Genomic DNA, 22,650 nt, shown 5'->3' on the forward strand with positions numbered 1-22,650 from the left:
ATAAGAGATGTTTAAAATAAATGAAGGTGAAAAAATTACATCCATGATCACTCGGTTCACACACCTCATAAACAACTTAAAAGCACTTGGTAGAACTTATTCATTATAAGATTATATTCAAAAAGCTCTCCAAACTTTGCCCGAGTCATCAATGATCATTGAGGAGCCTAAGAAATAGGTTTTGCCTTTGATTCATCTAGTGCTCACCAATACCCATTACAAGAAGATGAAGATAGTGAGGATGATATAGCATTCTTCACAAGAAAACTTAAGAAACTCTTAAGTAAGAGAAGGCACCTGGGTAGGGAAATAATAAGAGAAGAGTCAAGCAATAATAGTATTAAATACTATGATTGCAATAACACTAAGCAGGACATGATAAATTGCCCTCTAAATCAAAATAAAAGGGAATTTTCAAAATGGGGACTATGATGCCATGAATGATACTACTTGGGATAAAATCAATGCATTATCCACTGATGATGAAAATGAGAAAGAAACACATTCTTATTTCACGACTGACGAACAAGAGGGAGTAAGTTCAAATGATGATGGCTATGTTCCCTCTTATGATGAATTAAGGATCACATGCACTAAAATATATAATGAATTAGTTGTGATCAAAAGACGAAACAAAAATCTGGAAAAAAAATTATCAAAATGTAAATAAAAGGAACCTTGTCTTTGTTACCCCTAAAATAAGAAAATATCTCCCTGAAAATGAAAATTGAGGAGCTTACCTCGAATGCTCAAAAAGACCATGAAATTTTTCAAGAAGAAGTAGGAAATTTGAAAAATCAAATTGAAAATATTTAAAAAAAAATATATTTTCTTGAAAAAGAAATATGAAAATCATTGTAAAACTATTGAAAAATTCACAAGAGAAAAAGAAAACCCCAAAAACACATGGTTATGCCTCATTAAGTAAAAATAGGGTTAATAAGACAACCTTCACATGCAAACAAAACTTGCTTGTATTGTGAAAGAAAAGGTCACATTCATTATTCTTGCTCTTTTAGAGGTGCTAGAGGCAAAGAAAGGAAGTTAGAATGGGTAGTTAAGAAAACCAACCCCTTGGGACCCAAGGAAGAACGGATACCTAAAAGGATTACCTAATCTTGTTTAATTATTGCTTTCTTAGAACCTAGGATTTGTAAATAGGATTAAGGTAGATTTAATCATACCTAGGTAAAAAGGGATCATGACGACTAAGTGAATTTATACAGTGCAAAATTCGAGACGCTTGTCACAATAAGTGAATTTATACAATGCAAAATTAGAGACACTTGTCATAATAGCGCTTAAGGTATAAAATCCCAGTTTACACATAATAACTGTTTGATCGCCACACTAGGGACTTTAGAAAATTAAACCAATATTATGAGCTCAAATGATAAATCCAAAATGATCTTTTAACTGAATATATCCTTATTGATTAGTTTATCTCTTTTAAAAGTATTGGCTACAGCTTATGGGATAGAATAGCATGCACACCCTCACAATATTGGTTACAACTTGTTCTTTAGGATTGGAAGGAAATGAAATTGCAAATTGCTTTAGTTAGATATTAATCTCCGCATGAATCCATAAGATATCATTCCAAAGTAAAAGGTCAAGGGCTTAATTAGCCTATTTAAGGGTTACAAATGGAAATATTTTGAGAATCTGATATTTCTGAGATTAATAACCAAAATTATTTACTCTTAAATAAAGTCTCATAAATTCACTTCTCAAAGGCGTCTTCTTTAGTTATACAAATTCTTGATGATTTGACATATGCATGCTTAAACTTGTTAATATGCATAACTCATATATTTAAAGCATATCAAATCTTATCCTATGCATAGAATTGAGTTTTAGGGGAGTTCTTCATGACAACCTAAGTACTATGTACTATTTAACCCTAAACTCATCTTGGAACATTGATGTTGAATGTTTGATCAAAATTCAAAGGCATTCTTAAGGCATGAATATTCAGTGATCACCTATGATCAATATACCCAACTTTAGTAGTGAAAAACTTCTCAATTTATGAGCACTAATCATTATGATCAATTCTAAAGCAATAATCTTCTAGTGCTTACTAATAGACATCCTTCCATGCTTAATTATAAATGTTTTCTTAGGAGTTCTTGTTTTCATTTAGAGAATATTCCCTCTATGCTTGATTTACTCAGTAACCATTATTAATACAAGAGCATTATCTTCCATAGAAAAATACTTACCAAATTACAATGAAGTATCTATTTGTAGTGTCATATTCTTGCAAAAAATTATAAGCATATTCTAAGGTACTTTCTCATTAGTGGCTCATCAGGAGAATATATCTCCCATCTCCAAGAGCATTGTTCAAGTAAATCTTCATATACTCCTATATTCTCAATGCCAAGTAGTAAGGACATACTTATCATGCTTAAATCACAAGTATGAAAATATTATGCTCATTTTGAAAATGTCCACTTGTAATTACTTTGGAATCAAGTACTGGATTGAAAAATAGCTCTCGAGCTATACTTAACCTAATGAGCATCCCCTACCAAGGAATTGATGACTCATCACTTGGATGATAATCAGGAAATTAATACCAAAGTAATTCAGAGAGAGATTATCTTAACATAGGAATTATCTACATCTAATTTAAGATTCAATTTGTTAAGTTATTTTCTAAACAAAAGCTTCAAGCGCTCAAAAAAATGCTTATGAAAATTCAATATCATATGTTCAGCTATGCTTATATAGACATATCCTAGAGCTGCTAGCTTTCCACATAATCAAAATCAATGTCTTTAACTCTTGGAAGGCAGTGCTGATAATGCAAAGTGATGAACTGGCTTGGTAATCACTTTGATCAAGTAAAGTGTCGCTTTTAGAATCAAATATGAAAGTTCATATGATGAAACCTTTTGGATCCTTATACTCACTTGTGGTAACATTAAATAAACAGGATATTCATCTTATAATTATTGCAAAGCAATAATGGGTTCTCTAAATGAACACAATCATTCTTACCTAAGAAACCCACACTCAACCATAAGAATCAATACGTTGTGTAATGCAATTAATTGTCAAGCATTCACCAACTTATGGTTGATTAAAAAAAAAAAAATTTCTAAGTACTCTTATTTATTCATGATTTAATTATTCTTTATACAAGAGTCTTCATCCATACTATAATGGAGCTTTTTTTATTAGAAATTATCATTTAAACATTCATAAGTAAGTAAGGATCATATTTAGGCAAAGATGGTTTGGTTCTGCACCAAACCGTTGATAGTTTCAGGGGAAACCATTAACGGTAATCAAATGAGGCGGGTTGATGTTTTAGTTCAGCACATACTCGCCTCACCAATATGGAAACTGGTCTTAATAAGCTTTTAAGGCATTTTAAGCTAAATGAATAGTTCCTCTCTTTTTTATGATGATCAAAGGGGGAGAAGTAGGTTGGTGTTGTAGGTTAGTGTATTAAGAACAAATCTATGTAGTGTTGCTTAAATGATTATAAATGGAAGTTCAAATTTGTTACTTAACCTGTTTTGATGAAAGTTCAATTTGACTTTTAGAATGCAACTCTTTATGAATGGAATGAGTCTTTTAAATTGCAATTATGTGATGAAAGGAAATAACTTTCTAATTTTTCTATTACGTGTTATATAGCTCTATGAAAAATGAAATATAGAGTTGAATGAATGTTGCCTTATATGCATATAGCAAGGGGGAGAAAAATTTATAAATTATTCAAACCATATGCATAAATTAAGACGGAGCTTGTAATTTTATCTTGTAAGAAGACCAATGGTTTGCTATCATCAAAAGGGGGAGATTGTTAGCCTTAGTGGCTACACAATCCAAATTGTCAGATTTTGATGATAACAACCCATTAGTGAATCTGAGTAAACTAATCTTTGCATATCAAGCTATGACAGGTAAAAACTCAAGTGCAAAGATCAAGTAAATACTTAATAGGTTAGACATCATCAAAAAAGGCGATATTGTTAGCCTTAGTGGTTACATAATCATATTTAATGTATTTTGATGATATCAACCTAATTGTAGTTCCAATTTTAACCTATCTTTGTAGATCAAATTAGTATAGGTACAAGTTACAAATACATGAAGGTACTGGATCAAATGCAAATATCGGATTGAGTGGATATTCAAGTAGGAATGTGACGCCCCGATTTCCATACCATTTTTTTTTCCATTAGATAATAATTATTAATCATATATACTCAACCATCGGCCATGTCAGAAACTCTAATACCATAACAACATAACCCGACTGGAAGAGGATATCGGGTAAGCAGTTATACAAACAATCCTATTAGCGGAAGTCAATATATTTACATACCACAACGAATACACATACCAGAGTACTAAACCATCAATATATACATGTCTAACACATTCCAAAAAATAATAAAACTCTAGGGGAAAACATACATCCCTAGTTCATACACTCACCCTGTATATCAAGGTACCAACTCCCCTCTATCTCAGAGCTCTATCACCTGGTCTATCTCGGTTTCCTGAAATGTTCATATATTTGGGTGAGACACATTTTAGAAAGACAGAATAAATTATTTACAGTGTGTGGAAAAATGAGTTTCATTATATCATAACATACTCTTTTGAATCATCACATCATCTGAGAAAATAAATTAATATATGCTTATAATCATATAGATATAAAACACAAGCTTTCATAATCTTTTAATTCCACTTTCAAATTCATTCACATGCAACCCATGTTTACCAGTGAAGTTCCCGAGAAAAGGGGAGATTACACGCCTATACATGTAGCTCCCATTTGCTTTGATATCGTTTGTGTTAATTTAAGTGTAATCCCAAGAGGGGGGGGTGAATTGAATATATTTTTAAAAAACGTTTAATTTTATATATCACTTAATCCCTATTTCTATATTTAACAAATTAATTGCAGGGGTTTGAACCTGATTCAAATTATTATCTCAATGAATTCTATTTTACCCAATTAATTATCAAATCTGTGTGGGGTTATTCAACATACACACATGCAGTATAAGTAATGAAATTTGTTACAAAAATTAAAAGGAGTAAAGGAAGAGAGAAGGCACACACAGTTTTTACGAGGTTTAGCTAACCTAGCCTACGTCCTCGCCTTGAGCAACCCACTTAAGGATTCCACTAAATGCCTGCACCCTTAACCAGGATGGAGCTTCCCTTACATCCGCTGCTTATAAGAGGCACAACTTCCTCCTCTCCCGGTTCACAACCCGAACAGTGATTACAATATAGAATTTTAAATCTGCAAAAAAACTTAATATTACTTCTGTTGGCCTAACAAGGCTTACAATTCTTATTTTGATGATAACAAATCATGATGTGTTTAATATGGTTTAAGTAAAAGTTTTTCAGGAAAAAGGCAAATCTTAACGGTAGTGATAAAGCTCAAAAGGATGATAAAGTTTATGGATAAAAAAAAATAAAGATCTTGAAGAGCATGAGGATTAAAGATAACTTGATGAAAGCTCAAAGAAAAGATCAGAAACTCAAAAATGATAGAAGAACAAGGACTTACTTGAAGATCAAAGGAATAAAGTTTTAAGGATGTTTGTATGTAAGTACTTCAAGTTAATTTCAAGTATAAACTGAATTGAAACTCTAATAAAATAAAATAAAAAACTTAGAAATATATTTTTAGAAAAGCTCTAAAGTATGTTTTTCAAATCAAAGAAAACAAGGGTTTTAAAAAGAAAAGTTTTTTAGTAATATAGAAGGGTCATGCGACTGCCTCCATGTGGCAGGCGACTACCCAAATTAAATGAAAAATTTTCAAAGAGGTAGTAAGGTGCCAGGCCACTGCCTGAAGATAGCCAGGCGCCTAGGTGGTCATGTCAGGCGACTGCTTGGGTTCTGGCAGGTGACTGCCAACGTTCTAAGTTTTAAGTTTCTTCTATGACATGAGACTATCAGGCAGGCGATTACCACTCGAACGTTGGCTTAAAAACTTCCAACGAGAAGATTTTTTTTTAATGGATTTTTTGGCACTACTATTTTGAAAAACTTGGAAATTACTTCAAGGAAACTTGAGGGACATGGAATTACTTTTAAACTTCTATAAATAGCCCCAAACTTCAAAGATTTTATACACCAAGAAATTTCCAGCAATCAAAGTTCTCTAAAAAGCTCTCAAATTCTCTTGTGTTCATCCATCTTCAACTACTGAGTTACTGCTGGTACAAACTTCGAAGTAAAGCCTTCAAAGTATGAATCTTTCAATACTTGGAAGATATCTGATGATGTAAATTCAGTATTAAGCTTCAATCCTTTTATATTTGATTTACTTTAAAGTATACTTGTGCTGAACGTTGTACTGACCTACTCTGCTGTGAGAGTATTTTCTTATACACAAACTTTTTTTTATCTTGATTCTTGTTTATAGACGATTCAAGGTTGTAGAATTGTTGGACCAAACGAGGGAATATTGTTTGGAGAGGTAGGCTCTACCCTAACGAAAGAAGTGATTGTAATCGGTATTGTTCCACCCGTCAACGGAACTGAACTAGTGAATCCTTTGGTGGTTTGCCAAAGGCGAGGATGTAGGCTAGGTATAAGTCGAACCTCATAAAACCTTGTGTCTCTCTTTTCTTCCTTACTCTTTATTTTTCAGAAATACTTACAACTTGCGTGTATGCTTTAAATTGTTAATTCTGAGTGTATAGTTGTTAAATAGACCGGAGGATAATTTCTTTTGGCTTGATCAGCATTGATTGCGGAAACCGAAAGTGACTACATTGGTTGATCATCCTAAACTTATTAATCTAAAAGTTTGTTTAAAAACTAAACACTAAGAAGAATTGTGAGTTTGGAATAAACACAGGGCTTACATAAATTCAGCGTGCTTTACAATTTATTATAGGGCTATTGATACAAAGATCAAGATTTTGATTATCTTGTTAATTGGTTGTGGTTGAATTGATTTTGTATTTACTTATTGTGATTGTTGAAAAATAAAGTATTAAAATTAAAATATTTTTAAAAATCCAATTCACCCCCCCCCCCTAATTGAGAAGCTATCCTAATTTCAATTGGTATCAGAGCCTAGTTATAGCAAATTCCTAACAAGAGGCTATAAAAAGATCTAAATGGCTAACATAAGAGTAGCTCCTTTTGGAGAGGGTCAATCCTCAACTCGTCCACTAATCTTTTGTGGATACAACTACACCTTTTGGAAAAAGAGAATGCAAATCTACCTCCAACACATGGATTGGTAAGCATGGGACGTAGTTATGGATGGAGACCTTATTCCCACCAAGATAGTAGATGGAAAACATATTCCAAAATAGAAAAAGGATATGATCAATTCATATTATAAAATGCTTCAAATAAACTCAAGTGCTATAAATGCTTTGTATTGTGCTTTAGATGCTAACGAATTTAATAGGGTCATGACTTGTAAAATGGCTGAAGAAATATGGGACAAGTTAGAAGTTAGATATGAAGGAACTATTGATGTTAGGGACAATAGGATAGACAAGTTAACAAGCGAATATGAAGCATTCAAGATGAATTCAAATGAATCCATATCAAGTATGTACACAAGATTCACCCACATAATTAATTCCTTAAGTGCCTTAAGAAAAACTTATACCACCTACGAAATGATTAGGAAAATTTTGAGAGGCCTACCCTCCATATGGGAACCTAAGGCTACAACAATTACCGAAGGAAGAAACCTTAAGACCACCTCCTTAGATGAACTCATAGGTTCACTCCTTACCTATGAAATGACTCTAAAAGAAAGAAATCCTGAACCAAAGCATAAGAAATCTATTGCACTAAAAGCATCAAGCCACAGCTCAAGTGAAGAAGAAAGTGAAACAAGTGACTTAGATCAAGATGAATTAGGATTCATCACTAAGAGACTAGGAAAGTTTTATAGAAGGAATAAAAAATTTCCTAGAAAGTTCAACAAAAGGAAAACTGAAAAAGGAGAATCAAGTAGAAAAGAAAAGAAAAGTAAAAGTGAACCTCCTATATGCTATCACTATAAGAAACCAGGACATATCAAACCGGATTGCCCATTACTCAAGAAAGACAAGAAGAAAAAGAAGGAAGCTATCAAGGCTACTTGGGATGATTCAAGCTCCAGCGAAATCGAAAATGAATCAAGTGGCAAGAGATGGAAAACGTATGCTTCATGGCGAATGATGAAGAGGTAAATTCCTACTACTCTTCAACAGAATCTTGCAATGAATCTTGTGACGAGTCATGTGATAGTATGCCCTCATACAAAGAATTACAAGTTGAATTATTTTCCTTACATAAAAGATTCATAAAAATTTCCAAAAGAAATATAACCTTGAAGGATCAAAATAAAGAACTATTAAAGCAACTTGAATCATTCAAAACCACAGAAAAAGAAAAAGATTCTTATATTGAAAAGTTAGAGGAGGAAGTAAGTAAAGTAACTCAAGAATTAGGCAAAACTCATAAAGAAAACTTGAATAGAAAATGATCTAGAAATAAATGAACTAAAGAAATTAGTAGAAGATAAAGAAAAAATAATATATAATTTTACAAAAGGTAAAGATAATTTTGAAAAAAATGTTTGGACAGCAAAGGCTACATGGGAATAAAGAAGGAATAGGTTACAATGGTAAAACAAACAAAAAGAATAAGAAATTATACATGGGATACTTCGTCAAGGAAGCCAAGCACTATGCTAGCACTTCCTCAAACAACAAACATGAACACACTACTTGCTATATGTGCAAGACTAAAGGTCACGTAATGTTTGATTGCCCACTAAAAGGGAAGTACGTTAAAGTACAAGGAGAATGGAAAGTTAAAAGGATTTGGGTTCCAAAGACTAACACAATGAATCCCCCATTGTAGGTATATTTTAGGACAACATCATCAACAGACATGTGGTACTTGGACAGCGGGTGTTCAAGACACATGACTGGCGATAAGACCAAGTTTTCCTCTTTAAAACAAAAAGATGGAGGATATGTCACCTTCGGCGATAATGCCAAAGGTAAGATCTTTGGCATCAGGAGAATAGGTAAAGAACCTTCTATTACTATTGATAATGTATTATTAGTAGAAGGTTTAAAACACAATCTTTTAAGCATTGGCCAATTGAGTGATAAAGGGTTTGAAATAACCTTTAAGAAAGAAAAATGTGTTATTTAGAATCCCAAAGAAAATAAAATCTTGTTTATAGCTCTTAGGATAAATAATGTTTATTGTATAAACCTTGAGAATCTATTAAATCAAAACGTAACTTGTTTGGCAGCCATGAATGAAATAAGTTGGCTATGACATAGGAAGTTAGGACATGCTAGCATAGACTTATTATCCAAATTATCAAAGAAAAATCTTGTAAAATGATTACCAACTACCAAATTCATAAAATACAAGATGTGTGACACATGCCAAAAGGGAAATCAAGTTAAAACAAGCTCTAAAAAGAAAAAGTATATATCTACTAAAAGTCCCCTAGAACTATTACACCTAGACTTATTCGGTCCAACTAGAACCTTAAGCCTAGGAGGAAAACAATATGCTTTTGTAATAGTAGATGATTATTCAAGATTCACTTGGGTATTATTCCTAACAAATAAAGATGAAGCTTGTGACATGCTAATCACCTTATGTAAGAAATTACAAAATGAAAAGGATTATAATATAACAAGTTTTAGAAGTGATCAAGGTTGGGAGTTTAGAAACAAAGAGGTTGATAAATTCTGTAATGAATATGGAATAAACCATAATTTCTCAGCACCTAGAACTCTACAACAAAATGGAGTTGTAGAAAGAAAAAATAGACCCCTATAAGAAATGGCAAGAACAATGATAAACGAAAATAATCTACCTAAATACTTTTGGGCTGAAGCTGTAAATACAACATGTTATATTGTAAATAGGGTATCTATAAGATCAAGTATAGACAAAACACCATATGAACTATGGAAAGGAAGAAAACCTAATATCTCTTACTTTCATGTATTTGGATGCAAATGTTTTATCCTTAACACTAAAGATAATTTAGGAAAGTTTGATGCAAAATCTGATGAAGGTATCTTTTTAGGCTACTCTACAAATAACAAAGCCTATAGGGTTTATAATAGAAGAACTCTTACTATCATTGAATCAATACACATAACATTTGATGAATCCAACAATTATGAAAATAAAATAAAGAATGATGAAAAAGAAGATATTCCACAAAAAGAAGAAGAATTTGAAATAAAAGAAGAAAATAATAATGAGACTTCAAATGAAAACATTGTAGAAATTCTAGAACTACCTAAAGAATGGAGATATGCTAAAAGTCATCTAAACGAACGAATACTTGGAGAAACTTCAAAAGGAATAACCACTCGAGCCTCATTAAAAAATATTTGCAACCAATATGCTTTTTTATCTCAAGATGAACCCAAGAATATTGAAGAAGTCTTAAAAGATGACTCTTGGATTATAGCAATGCAAGAGGAACTAAATCAATTTGAAAGAAGCCATGTGTGGAAACTTATACCTAAACCCAAAGACAAATCAATCATAGGAACTAAATGGGTGCTTAGAAATAAAAAGGATGAACATGGGATAGTTATAAGAAATAAAGTTAAGCTAGTAGCACAAGGTTATAATCAAGAAGAAGGTATCGATTACGATGAAACCTTTGTCCCCGTAGCAAGAATGGAAGCAATTAGGATGCTTTTAGCTTATGCAACCTATAAGGACTTCAAATTATAACAAATGGATGTAAAAAGTTTTTTCTTAAATGGATATATAAATGAAGAAGTATATGTAAAACAACCTCTAGGTTTTGAAAATTTAAAAAATCTAGATAATGTATTTAAGTTAACAAAAGCTTTATATGGATTGAAGCCAGCTCCAAGAGCTTGGTATGAAAGGCTAAGAAAGTTCCTAATTCAAAACAATTTTTCAAGAGGAAATATTGATAGCACTTTATTTATAAAAAACAAAAATAAAGACATGCTTATAGTACAAATTTATGTTGATGATATTATTTTTGGAGCAACTCATGAGGATTTGTGTAATGAATTTGCTAAGTCTATGCAAAAAGAGTTTGAGATGAGCATGATGGGAGAGTTAAATTACTTTCTAGGGTTACAAATCAAACAAGCAAAAAATGGAACTTTCATAAATCAAACTAAATATATTAAATACATGTTAAAGAAGTTTGATATGGAAGAAAGTAAACCTGTAGGAACTCCCATGAGCACTTCAACTAGTCTTGACAAGGATGAAAAAGGGAAACAAGTAGATACCAAGCATTACCGAGGCATGATAGGAAGCTTACTTTACTTAACAGCAAGTAGACCGGATATTATGTTTAGCGTATGTATATGTTCTAGGCTCCAATCGGCTCCTAAAGAATCACACCAATCAGCAGTTAAAAGAATCCTTAGATATCTACTAGGCACACTTGAACTAGGTTTATGGTATCCAAAGGGAACTGAATTTGAAATGATAAGCTATTCCGATGCAAACTTTGCTGGATGCAAGATAGATAAAAAAAGTACAAGTGGAACTTGTCATTTTATAGGACACTCTTTAGTCTCATGGTCTTCAAAGAAACAAAACTCTATAGCATTATCCACAGCTGAAGCAGAATACATAGTAGCTGGGAGTTGCTGTGCCCAAACATTGTATATGAAACAACAACTAAAAGATTTTAAAATTCAATATCAAACTATTCCAATAAAATGTGACAACACAAGTGCCATAAATATTTCAAAAAATCCAGTATCTCACTCAAGAACAAAACATATTGACATAAGACATCACTTCTTGAGAGATCATGTGCAAAATGAAGACATAATGCTAGAATTTGTAAATACAAATGACCAATTAGCAGATATATTCACAAAACCACTCTCAGAAGAGCGATTCATATTCATTAGAAGATAATTGGGAATGATGCATATTCGAGAAGCAAACTAAAAATTTTTCTATTTGGTAGGCAACTGCCACCAAGGTGCCAGGCTACTGACTTTCAAGTTTTTTATTGACAGGCACCTGCCTTATTCTAGCAGGCAACTACCTCACGACGGGTGACTCACTTAAAAAATGAGCAGCTTGGAAGCTATCCCAAGTATAGGAGTTACGTCGTATAATATTAAGCCCAAGGGCTAGATCGTCTCCTCAGGGAATGTGTTTTAATCTCAGATTTTACGTTCTTCCAATCGAAATTAAAAATGTACTGAACTCAGTTCAGATTCAAAGTTTTAAAGGTTGTTCAATTTTACTTCTGATAAATTAAATGGCACGTAATTTAAAAACCCTAAAACTAACATTCACTCAATTAAAAAAATAAGTTTGGAAATCCTAGTCTACTTAAGGAAATACCTAAACACGCATTATTAAAGATGGCAACTACAAATAAGGAATTAAAACATGCAAAGGAAACTCAATCAAACACACACACACACTAAAAATCAAACCTTTAATATGGATCAATAATTCAAACCAAGAACTCGAACAAAAATGCAAACACATCAAAAATCTAAACTTTGAGTGATACCGAAAAATAAAAATACGAACTTTAAAAAAACTGAAAAATATGAACTTTGACGAAACTGACCCTAACTAAACCGAACTTCGATAAAAAGACTAAATTTTGGGAAAACAACTTCAAAACAAAAACACTCTTTTTTTTCTTTTTATATTTTATTTTTTTATTTAATTATTATTATTTAATTAGAAATAAAATGGAATTTAAATTGAAGGAACGATAAATAAATAAAAGAAACTAAATTAAATTCTTTCAATCTAATGACAACATTAATTAAGAGACCATAAAAAGAAAATCAACATTAAACTTCACTCAAACAAATTAAAAATTACTTAACAATCATTCAAAATCAGGTTTTCAAAACTCTACTAATTAACTAAACAAGAAGAAAGGAACTATTTTGCTGCAATCAACAATAAAAGAAAGAGAAAAAAAAGAATAGAGAAAAAGAGAGAGATATGTATAGCTACTGGAGACTCTCGGCCATGGTGCTTGGGGCAGTAGCAGGTCCAACTAGTTCGTGGCTACTGTATCGCTACTCTGCTGGAGGAGAGCTGGAGTAGTTGGCTACTAGTATGGCTGACCGGAGTAGCTGGCAGTAGTGCTTCTATGGGAGGTTTGCTCTGGTTGTATTCGGGAGCCTTGCTGCGTGGGTTTGCTGGCGGAAAAACCCGAGAAGGGTGGCTGTGTTGATGGAGAAGCTGGAGGTTCTCGGTGGCAATGTTGAGGCTGCTGCAGAGGATGGAGGGGCTGACCGAAGGTGCTGGTTCTACTGTGCTAGAGTGGTCCGCCGATGGAGCAGAGGAGTACTCACAGCAGCAACACTAGGGGCTCTCGGTGGTCTGTGGTTTTGGAGCAACCCGAAGGCAATTGAGGAGTGGCTTTGTTGCTACTGTGGCTGGAGTTGTAGAGACTGCGGCAAGGCTGAGAGTAGAGGGGGAAAGACAGAAAAGATGCTGAGTAAGAGAGAAAAAGAGAGAGGAAAAAAACAGGGAGATAGACAGAGACGAGAGGAGAATAATCCAAGGGAAAACAGAGACAAACAAGAGAAAAGAGAAAGGAAGAAAGAAGGAAGGAGAAGAGGAGAATAAGAAGAAGAAGAAGAGCTAAAGGAAAAATAGGGAAGAAAAGAGGATGATCCCCAAGGAGCTGCGCTGGAGGAGTTTAAAAAGAAAAGAAAGAAGCCCTACCCGGATAGCACTGACCGGACCCGGCCATGCATGGTCGGGTCACATCAAATATTCATTCAAATATATTTTTTTATTTTCTCATTTTATTTATTCTCTGTTCATCGCAAATTTGACTTTTCTGGAGCCCGTTTGTCGCAAAACTCAAAACACGAAAGTTGTAGATAATCCTTTCCTATTCTTCTATAAATTTGAATCGTATCGATCGAAGCTTAGACAGAAAAGTTATACACAAAATACGAACAGGTGTCGGTTTTGGTTCCCGGGAATTTTCCTGCGACAAAAAATTACCAAAACTTCATAAATAGTGCAATAAGGTTCAAGAATGATGATTTTGACACTTTTTTAAAATATTGGACAATTTTGGTCATTTAATTAAAAATATAAACCATAAAGCTCGGGTTAAACGTTCAATTACGCAGTTTCGGCGCGTAATCAGCGGGTAGGGTTTAAAACCCTATTTTATGTCTTTTTAACTTCCTTCAGGCACCTACTCCTTCTTCTCCTTCTCCAAAAATCTTCTTTCCTACTCTTTTCCACACAGACTCTTCAACCAAATCAACCTGAAATCGAGCATCAAACCTACCCTCCACATCAATTCGCGAATTAGGGTTTATCAGTGTTCCTCTTCAATACAAACATGCCATGGATAAAATCGACTGGTAACAAGGGTTCTTCCTCTTCGACAAGGATCAACAAAGGAAATTGGGGGGGATCGGTTTATTAAATATTAAGCAAAAGGATACTATCCAAATGTGGTTCAGATTTTCTATGCAAATATGGAACGATTTGAAAATGGGATCAAAACAAATCTTCTAAGGCTAAAAATTCATCTTACTCCCATATCTTTGGGAAAAATTCTTCGAGTCAAGCCAGGAGATTTTGAGGTCCACATTGTTGAGAAACAATGGATAATGTCCCAAGGATTTACTCTGGAGGAATTTTTACCCCTAGTCGTACTAATACACCTATCTCCTTTGGGCATCCACCTCTTTACAAACAGCTCAATCTACAAGCTCTAATCCTGCACAAATTTATTACATATAATATCCTACCACGTTCCGATTCTCATGATCATATTTCATTCTTAGATTGTTTTGTTATGTGGTGTATTCTTGAAGGAAAAAAATTGGATCTTCCAAGTTTACTTATCAAATGGATTATTATGAAAGTTGATGTCCCTCGTGTCATTCTACCATATGCTGGGATGTTAAATATGGTATTTGCTCATTTCAATGTTCTTACACCATCATTTAACTTCACTAGAAAAACCCATTACGATATCTTTTCCAATACTATTCTTAAGCGTATGGGATATAAGAACTTTCCTCAAGGGTGGTTTCACAAGGGACTTCATCACATCTTATCTACACCACCTCCTCAAGCTTCCATGCCAGCCCCTACAGTACAGCTTAACCCAGAAACTCCTTCTTGGTTCGTTCCATTTTATAATCACTATATGACCTTCAGTGATGGAATGCAATCTGGACTTGGTACACTAAGAGAGAAGGTTTCTACTGTGGAAACTCATTGTTCCAGCCTTGTTTAGTGTGTTGACAAGATTGAGAAACATTTGGCTAGCTCTTCTAAAGCAAATCTCAGATGGATATCAGCTCTGCTCCATCGAGTGATGATGAATCTGTTGAAAAATCTAGTGAACAACAGGAAGAAGAAGATGAAAGTGGGTCTATGGAAGCCTCCGATTGATGTGTCTCATTTATGTGCTATTTACCACTTTTATGTATTAGTGCTTCACTGGATAGTATATTCTTTATGTTTGTAAGATCTATAAGTACTATGTATTGCAGCACTTCACTATGTTTTTTTTTTTTTGTATTACTCTCTTCTCCTTTTTGATTGATGTCCAAAGAGGGAAATGTTTAAAAGAAGAGAGTGCAAAAATGAAAAATGCTTATATGCTATGGTTTGTAAAACTATGAATATGTATGGATTATCTTGTATGAATGGATATATATGGGTATGATCATTTTGCAAGTAACATGAATTCATTACTTATATGACTATGAATATATCATGCTTGTTGAAAGGGGGAGCCATGAGTATTATCTCTTATTATTTTTGCTCTATCATCAAAAAGGGAGAGATTGTTGGCCTAACAAGGCTTACAATTCTTATTTTGATGATAACAAATCATGATGTGTTTAATATGGCTTAAGTGAAAGTTTTTCAGGAAAAAGGCAAAGCTTAAAGGTAGTGACAAAGCTCAAAAGGATGATAAAGTTTATGGATAAAAAAAAAAAAAAAAGATCTTGAAGAGCATGAGGATTAAAGATAACTTGATGAAAGCTCAAAGAAAAGATTAGAAACTCAAAGATGATAGAAGAACAAGAACTTACTTGAAGATCAAAGGAATAAAGTTTTAAGGATGTTTGTATGTAAGTACTTCAAGTTAATTTCAAGTATAAACTGAATTGAAACTCTTATAAAATCAAAAGAAACTTAGAAATATATTTTTAGAAAAACTCTAAAGTATGGTTTTTAAATCAAAGAAAAGAAGGGTTTTAAAAAGAAAAGTTTTTTTAGTAAAACATATGGGCCAAGCGACTGCCTTCATGTGGCAAGTGTCTGCCCAAATTAAATGAAGAATTTTCAAAGAGACGGTAGGGTGCCAAGCAACTGCCTGAACATAGCCAGGTGCCTAGGTGGTCATGTAAGGCGACTACTTGGGTTTTGGCAGGCGACTGCCAGTATTCTGCGTTTTAAGTTTCTTCTATAACAGGCGACTGTCAAGTCGTGGCAGGCAACTGCCACTCAAACATTGGCTTAAAACTTCCAACGGGAAGATTTTTTTTAATGGATTTTTTAGCACAACTATTTTGAAAAACTTGGGGATTACTTCAAGGAAACTTGGGGGACGTGGAATTACTTTTAAACTTCTATAAATAGCCTCAACCTTCAAAGATTTTATACACCAAGAAATTTCCAGCAATCAAAGTTCTCTAAAAAGCTCTCAAATTCTCTTGTGTTCATCCATCTTCAACTACTGAGTTACTGCTGGTACAAACTTCGAAGTAAAGCCTTCAAAGTATGAATCTTTCAATACTTGGAAGATATCTGATGATCTAAATTCAGTATTAAGCTTCAATCCTTTTATATTTGATTTACTTTAAAGTATACTTGTGCTGAACGTTGTACTGACCTACTCTGCTGTGAGAGTATTTTCTTATACACAAACTTTTTTTTATCTTGATTCTTGTTTATAGACGATTCAAGGTTGTAGAATCATTGGACCAAACGAGGGAATATTGTTTGGAGAGGTAGGCTCTACCCTATCGAAAGAAGTGATTGTAATCGGTATTGTTCCACCCGTCAACGGAACTGAACTAGTGAATCCTTTGGTGGTTTGCCAAAGGCGAGGATGTAGGCTAGGTATAAGTCGAACCTCGTAAAACCTTGTGTCTCTCTTTTCTTCCTTACTCTTTATTTTTCAGCAATACTTACAACTTGCGTGTATGCTTTAAATTGTTAATTCTGAGTGTATGGTTGTTAAATAGACCGGAGGATAATTTCTTTTGGCTTGATCAGCATTGATTGCGGAAACCGAAAGTGACTACATTGGTTGATCATCCTAAACTTATTAATCTAAAAGTTTGTTTAAAAACTAAACACTAAGAAGAATTGTGAGTTTGGAATAAACACAGGGCTTACATAAATTTAGCATGCTTTACAATTTGTTATAGGGCTATTGATACAAAGATCAAGATTTTGATTATTTTGTTGATTGATTGTGGTTGAATTGATTTTGTATTTTCTTATTGTGATTGTTGTTAAACAAAGTATTAAAATTAAAATATTTTTAAAAATCCAATTCACCCCCCCCCCCCTTGAGAACCTATCCAAATTTCAACTTCCAACAAAGGTAGTGAGTACAATTGAAAACCTGACACATATCCATATGATGAAACTTGAAACTCAGTATGTATGTAACGATGTAATTTTTATATGAATGATATGCTTCAAACAATTTCTCTTTTATCAAATCTCCCAAAATAATGATATAAGTAAATGTTTTGGAGAAATTAGGGTTCTAGTTCAACTTACTAGATGCAAGAATACCACATGTGATCTTATTAAAAGATTTGTCTTGAATATTATAAAGTTCTAGATTGATAAGTTTTCTTTCAAATATCCAAACACAATATGATCTTTGTAATATGTATATATATAAATATATGAGTTCCAAGGATCAAAAACCTAATATAATATTTTTAAGAAAATATCCCTCAATAATATATATAGTTATGAACTCTAAGGATATTTAATCAAGTGGTTTTGTAATATAAAAAATTTTGAGTCTTTAAATGAGCACACACTTGAATCAAAAATATTTAACCAATGACAAAACTTTTCTCAAGTAGTGATCTTGTCAAAATAATCTAATATAAGCACACTCAAGATCAATCTCTCAAATAATATTCAATAATGGTCTTCGAGATGGAAAGCCCTTTGAGAATAAATATTAACAAGTAAATCGATTTACCAAACCTCAATACCAAGTTGAATGCACAACGATTGCTAGAATGCCTTTTGAAGATCAATATAGCCTTAGCTCAAATTTGAAGTATAAGCTTTGAAATCCCAAGCAAAAACTTCCAGCAGTGTGTTCAATGTTCTCCCAAGTTATGCTAAACATTCAATACACTCAATTGTATGCCAAAGGTTGTTTCTCTTCGGGGTACTAGGGTATAGATGTTGATTATATAGGTAACATTGCCCTTAGGATGATTTCTAACCGTCAGATCAACTTGATGTAAAAATAACTCGCATGTTCTCTCATTAAAGATTAAATTTTTAATCTTCACATAGGTTCAGACGACTGAGGATTAGGGCTCAGATGACTGAAGTTCCTTAAAGTTTCAAAAAATTGAACCTGGACACTAGGTCAGACGACTGAAGTTGGGGTTCAGACTTCTGAAGTTGCAGGTTCAGACGACTCAAATCAGGGTTCAGTCTTTTGGTGTGCTTCTGCCTGTTTCTATGTTTCTCCAATAATTCTTCAGATGACTGAACTTAATCTTCAGTCTTCTGAAGAAATTCTTCAGATGACTAAGTTTAAACTTCGATCTTCTGAGTTGAATCTTCAGACGACTGAGTGTACACTTCAGTATTCTGAAGTTGACTTTTTAGTCTTCTGGTCAAGAAGTTCGGTCTTCCGAATAGAACATTTTTTGGATTTTTCTTTTTAGTTTCAAAAATCTTTTTTTGCTCCCTTTATTTTCTCTTTTATAAAATATTTTCCGGGGTTTTAAAAAATCTCTAAGTCCATAAATATCCCCTAAAGATGTTCATGAGATGCATGAGTCCTAAGGTCGGTGTAGGGTATATTTTGAGTTTCGAATTAAATCATATGAAATATGTAAATACATTTAGTTATAAATACCCATTCTTATAACGATCTTGAACTTGCCGCTTATATCTTCATTCTTCAACTGTTTTAGTTCCATGGATTTTGCCAAGATGTATATACTTTATTCTCCATGGCTTCCATGACTTTCTAGCCTTCCGCGCATGCTAAATATTGTTCCTGTTCACAATCTCAATGTACAGATCAAATACCAAGTGATTTGTCATTATCAAAACGGGATTGGACTCAAAGAGTCAACAATTTGTATCATTACGTGATTAACTTGGGTTTAACTACAACTGATACTTATCATGATACTCACCTTTCTCAGTAAGCCCTTAGGCGAAGTGTTTTACTTCGCTTTAATTATTTATGTTATTAACTCACACTCTTTCATTTCCCATTTTCATCATTCTTTCATTTCCCTTTTACATCTCACCATCCAGCCCATGAGTGTCCTCGGTAACCAGTGTATATCATGTCCGTAACTCATGGCTGCCCTGAGGATATTTCTCTACGCCATGCTTCCCCCCATGGTCAGGATTGTGCGGCCCGACGGGTGGATCTTAACCGCAGTTGGCCTACCAAGTTAGATCAAAATAAACATACCATATACCCATCCGTAGTACAAATGGCCTACCTCACCCTAGTCCGGACTCTACGAGGCAAAACTACCCTCCACACTGGCTCATTTGATTGTCACGTCACACGCTCCATGAGTCCAATCACCACTAGCAACGGTATTGTGCTCATTATCGCAATCCATCCGTCAAGGTTTTCATTTCCACCTTTCCATTTTCACATATCAATATTCACCATGTAGTATTCACGTTGCATTATTCACATTTCAATATTCACAATCCAATATACACATTTCAGAATTGACATTTCAATTTCCACGTCTCAATATTCATATTGTAGAATTCACATAGCAATATTTCCATTTCCATATTGATATATCAATATTCACAGTTCAATATTCACATTAGGTTCCCATCCTCTTCTATTTCATTCTCAACATTTCAATACACACTTCATCTCATACATACATACATATATACATATATATTTCACGTTTTTCCACATATCTCAATAAAACAATATTAACATTTCATATTTCTTCCATTTTCTAGCATACAAATCTATGCTCAATTTTTCATTATTCCTTAGAAAGTACTCATTGTCTTAGCACTTTTCATCATTTTCCACATTTCAAATCTAATATTTCAATATACATTTCATAACCTCATTATTCTCAATGTAAATCATTTAACCCAATTTCAAATACATTTCAATATAAATTATATGCCACACAATTTTCATCTGATATTCATATCATAACAATTTCAAGTAAAATATCATATTCCAATTTCTCTTATTTCCCAGCCAGTAATTTTCATAAAAGATTGCTATAAATTATTCCCCTTACCTGGCTTACTGAGATCTCACTAAAATACCCAAATTCTACACTTGCGGCGTTCGACGCTCAAAACTCTAAAATTCACATTTTTTCCCCAAATTAATCAACTCAACTGCAGAATAATAATTATTTTAATATTTTATAGGCCCACACACTCCAAATAGCTAATTAAACTTTAACAATAATTAACGGATATATTTCCACTATCCTACCCCAGCCCTAGAGTAGTGCCTAGGAAACCCAAATTAAAATTTTGCTTTGGCCAACATGACGAGGATCGGAGGGACCCCATGGTAGCGTCCAATCGTCAATTTGGTTAAAGATTTAGGGAAATTTTGAGGAGAGAGTGAGAGGTTACCTTACCCTAGGAATGATGCCTACATCACTCCTACGAAAAATCCATTCTGGTGAAAATGTCATTGGTGGAGAATGAAACCCAAGGATATCTTCCATTTTTTAATCGGCACTCATTTGGCTGAGAAAATAGAGGAGAGAGAGAGAGAGAGGGAGAGAGAGGATACGAGAAGAGAGAGACGAAGTGGGAGAGTGCCGGAGAGATGTTCAGAGGGGGGCTCTCTATTTCTAATTGAAACACTTTTCAATTTCAATCAGGAAGTAGAAGCTTCCTGATTATTAGTTTATATATATATATATAAAATATAATTATAATATTATATTATATTATTTAATTAATAATAATTATTTAAAATTAAAAAATTAATTAATTAATTTTTTTTATTTTTTTATTCCCAAACATATCATTTTCTGGGGTGTTACATTCTCCCCTCCTTATAAAAATTTCATCCTCAAAATTTTCTATTCATCATATTTTCATCCTTAAAGAAAAATACCACAATTTTATTAATTACCCTCACTTATGGTGGAGGAATATCGTGGTTACAATGAAAGGTTTTGGGAGATTACAATCACATACATCAGAAGAAAACTCCCCCAAAACCATTCATAATAGCATAGATAGTATTTTATTAATTACCCTCACTTATGGCGTAAGAATACCGTGGTTACAATGAAAGGTTCTAGGAGATTACAATCACATACATCAAAAGAAAACTCCCCTAAAACCATTCATAACCAAAACCAAAATACTATCTATCCTACCCTACACTATACAAGTCAAAATACATACATCATTATTTACTTTTACTTACTGGCTCAGCTCTAACCTCCACTGAATAGATATGGATATCTCTGGCGCATCTGTTTCTCTAATTCCAATGAAACTTCCTCAACTGCATGCTTGCGTCATAATACTTTTACCAATGGAATTCTCTTTGTACGCAACTCTTGTTCCTTCTAGTCTAAAATCCGCTCTGCCTTTTCTTTGTATGATAAGGCATCAGCAAGCTCCAGTACCTCATAACTAATCACATGGTAGGGATCTAAGAAGTATTTCCTCAACATGGAAACATAAAATACGTCGTAAATTCTAAACAACGCCGGTGGTAATGCCAACCTGTAGGCAACTTGACCCATTTTTTCAAGAATCTCGAATGGTCCAATATACTTAGGGCTCAGCTTACCCTTCTTCCCAAATCTCATAACTCCTTTCATTGAAGCCACTTTCAAAAACACATGATTCCCTGCTTCAAACTGTAACTCTCATCGGTGAGTATTCCCATAACTCTTTTTCCGACTTTGTACAGTTATGATCATGTCCCTAATGAGTCTGACTTTATCATGAGTTTGTTGTATCAGCTTTGGCTCCAAAATTTGTCGTTCCCCAATGTCATCCCAGTATAACGGGGATCGGCACCTCCTACCATATAGCGCCTCAAATGGTGCCATCCCAATGCTAGCTTGATAACTGTTATTATAAACAAACTTAACCAACAGTATAAACCATATCCAACTGCCTCCAAAGTCCAGCACAGATGCACGCAGCATATCCTCCAGTATCTATATCGTCCTCTCCATCTGTCCATCTGTCTGAGGATGGAGCGTTGTGTTGAACGACAATTGAGAACCCATGGCTCCTTGCAAACCCCTCTAGAAATGGGATGTGAACCGTGGGTCTTGATCTGAGACTATAAATACTGGCACGCCATGGAGTTTAACTACCTCATGAACGTACAACTCTGTCAGTCTACTCAAGGAGTAGTTAGCTCTGATAGGAAGGAAATGGGCAGTCTTC

The sequence above is a fragment of the Malania oleifera genome, chromosome 6 (genome assembly GCF_029873635.1).
Source record: "Malania oleifera isolate guangnan ecotype guangnan chromosome 6, ASM2987363v1, whole genome shotgun sequence".
Lineage (NCBI taxonomy): Eukaryota > Viridiplantae > Streptophyta > Magnoliopsida > Santalales > Ximeniaceae > Malania > Malania oleifera.